The 3,332-nt window shown below is 32.7% G+C and overlaps 1 long non-coding RNA gene across 5 annotated transcripts; it reads left to right on the plus strand.

The window, feature by feature from the left end:
* The first annotated feature begins 1,037 nt into the window (after positions 1 to 1,037).
* LOC145013182 (uncharacterized) lies at positions 1,038 to 3,120 on the plus strand. 5 transcript variants are annotated; one of them, XR_013664869.1, is made up of 3 exons: positions 1,100 to 1,773; positions 2,440 to 2,540; positions 2,865 to 3,120. It is a non-coding gene; the product is annotated as an uncharacterized LOC145013182 (long non-coding RNA). The 5 variants fall into 5 exon arrangements; XR_013664870.1 differs by having other exon boundaries at positions 2,907 to 3,120; XR_013664871.1 differs by lacking the exon at positions 1,100 to 1,773 and adding an exon at positions 1,780 to 2,258.
* The last annotated feature ends 212 nt before the right edge of the window (positions 3,121 to 3,332 follow it).

Below are 3,332 nucleotides of genomic sequence, written 5' to 3' on the forward strand. Positions count from 1 at the left end.
TTCTATATATTTTGGTGATATACTTATGTTGATTAACAAAGGTATAGTTTTCATTTTGGTGATGTTTTTGATTCAGCGTGTTTGAAGTTATGGAAGGTGGATATGGTGTAAAAATGGCTTGAATCATTAGATTTTACAAGGTGTTAAATGTTTTAGAAATGACATTCTACTTATACAAGGTGTCTATTCTTAGGTTTACCTACTTTGATGCAAGGTCCTCTTTGAAGATCTAATTATGAAGGATAGATTTGAGAGGCCGGTTTTAAAGAGGTATTATAATAAATTCAATTTGGTGTATAATCAAATGGATCTCTTAGATTTTTTTAGCAATTTGGTCAAAATGTTGGATGTGATTGAAATAAGAGATGTTAATTGTGTTGTGAAAGACATTTGTGTCATAATTGTTTGCACGGCATTACAGGTTAAAAGAGATTTGTAGAGCTGCTAAAGGAAAACCAAAATCACAATAATGTATACAATATGGGGTTTTCTTTTTCAAGAAACGTTGATGTGTAAGTTAAGCCACATAAATTTAAGTCATATTGAAATTGGTTACATATGTATTTAATAAAATTTTGGTATTCGATTATACCAAATTCGTATAAAAAAACTTAGATTTATGAAATACTGAATGAGATGCCAAACTTAACTCTCTTTTTTGAACACACCTACCCGCCTAAAAGGAAAATCATAGTCTAAAATAACTTTTCACCGAAAATAAACTTTTAATCACCCCGTGCTCTCTGATTGTCGTTTGTTGCCACCCGCCACCCGTCGTTTGGCGCGAGTAAACGACGGGTGTATATATATATATATATATATATATATATATATATATATATATATATATATATATATATATATATATATATATATATATATATATATATATATATATATATATATATATATATATATATATATACACTCAAATACTGAATTTTAAGAGGTAGACTAAAACAAACCTTTACAATAACTTTATGCTTGATATAAATAAATTTTATCCGGTCAATATTCTAAAAACTGAAACTGAAAGTAATACGTAGATTCAAAATTGAAGTTCATAATTATAGCTTTTTATCTTCAACTCCCAATTAAAGCTCAAAGTTGAACGAGTATTTCTCACCCCAAGGGAATCGGTCATTATATATACTTTATATATATCATCTTCATCCAATTTAACAAGTTACCACATCCGGCCAATTCCGGCACCACGACCACCACCATCCTCTGCCTTCCTCCGCATAAGTCTCCATCATCGAATCCCCACTACAAGGATAAGCGATAAACACATCAGGGTTGCTCCAATTTGATAAAAATGGACACAAATCAGTCTAAAACACTAGCATCCACTTCAAATTTACGAGCCTGATCTTCTTTCTCCATCCCCTCATCATTCTCTCTCAAAAATCTGGGCAAAGGTAAAAGAAATGAAATTTTTACATCCTAGAGCTCCTTTGCACCATTCTCGTCGACCGTAAGCACCCTCGCCATCATCCAACTTTACCCCTCTGCTGTCGGCTTCACTATCTACCTTTCAACCATCACCCACCACCGCATGAAAACCCTAAATTGGTCACGATCGTCTCATATAATCGATCCTTTCTTAACCCAAAACCTGAAAATGAGATTCTTACTTTCTTGGACATTCCACCTACATGCGTTTTCTTTATATCTCTCTGATTTTCATGGAAGAACATTGAGTAATACATATGATCGAAGCTCGAATTTTAAGATGATGGGTCACAATGAGCCAAGTTGATTTCCCTCCTGGTATGTTTCACTTTCCCGAATCTGATTTTAGTGAAAAGAGACCTAATGAATGTGTAATCATTGATCAATTTGAAGTTTAAATCATTCGATTGTCGCAGGAACATACCTTTATGTGTATTCAGTATGCTTAAATCTATGTGGGATCTTCATTGATTTGTAAACTAAGTTATTGATCCTTTTAGTTGGTTGAATTTAAGCATTAGGTTTTAAGATTTAGGATGAAAAATATTTTATTTAAAGAAACTTGTAACTTTTTTGACAGAAGATAGCATCTGAGTAATGTATTGTAACTTTGTTAATCAAAGATAGTGTATTTGGTAAAAGATTCTTATGTGTGTAGTGTGTGATATGTCTTTCTGGGTTTTGAACAATTGCTAATACTTCATCTCTGATCCTTTATACTTTATTTATTTTTTGTCAAATCTTGATGCGGATCTTTGGTTTGACCTTCTCCAAATTTGAGAACTTCCAAGAAGCTTGAAGCGGTATGTACAGTGTGAACATGTTAATGCCAGTTTTCTGTTTGGAATCTACCTTGGATTTCTTTTTGAAATATCCCACAGCTTATTTGACATTCACTTTCTTTGGATTCTTTATATAATTATATGTTTTCTGTTTGAAGTCTTAAATTAATTCTATTTCTTAATTGATATTCACTCTTTATAGGATCTGAGACTAAAAGTAACATGGATTACACTAATCCAGGAACTGAAGCACAAGAAGGGCCATTTCTATTTGGAATCTGCCATGTAACGTTTAGAACCTTGGTAAAAACACCAATTAAGTTAAGTTTTTTATTGATTTGGTTTTTTAATGCTATTAGTTGTTGAATTGTTAATCAATTTGCCATATATGGAATATGTTTCAATGTGTTTATTGTGGTTGCTAAAGGCTTCATTCTGATTTTGTTAACTTTGTTGTATTATTTGATTTAAGTTTTACTCTCTTGAGTTGATTGGGAACCTTGAAAGCTTCTAATTACGTTTCAAATGTATTTTCATGTATAAGTATGATTTAAGTATATTTTTGACAATTCGTGTGAGTGACAAAAACGCTTCCTCTTCATGTTTTCACTGTTTGTGAAATACCAGATATATCCTTGGATTGATGATCGTGTATCTATCACTGTTTAGGGGCAGTTCCAGAACTATCTGAAAGTATTGATGTTTGACAAGGCATGGTGATATCTGTACTTGGGGGGACTACCGAGAATGAGAAAGAAATATATAAATATTGGTTGCCATTCTTTATGTGTATCGAGTATTGAAAAAAAATAGGGCTGCAAAAGTACGTGTTCTGTCAATACAAAAGAGAAAAAGAAAGATTTTTAAATTGGAATCATGTTAACATATACATGAGGTGAATGTGATGTGTGTGCAGCAAGAAAAAAAAAACGAAGCATAAGTTGTACATCAACAATGACATGTGAAATCTACTCACCGTCCCACCATACCACTAGCTGCACTCACCTGATTACCTAGCCAACTACACTCATCCATTCCAACCTTGTGCCAACCAGACACTACAATGACACCCTTATAACACCACTCTCGGTCAAC

Source organism: Lactuca saligna, chromosome 8 (genome assembly GCF_052625555.1).
Source record: "Lactuca saligna cultivar CGN05327 chromosome 8, ASM5262555v1, whole genome shotgun sequence".
In the NCBI taxonomy this organism is placed as follows: Eukaryota; Viridiplantae; Streptophyta; class Magnoliopsida; order Asterales; family Asteraceae; genus Lactuca; species Lactuca saligna.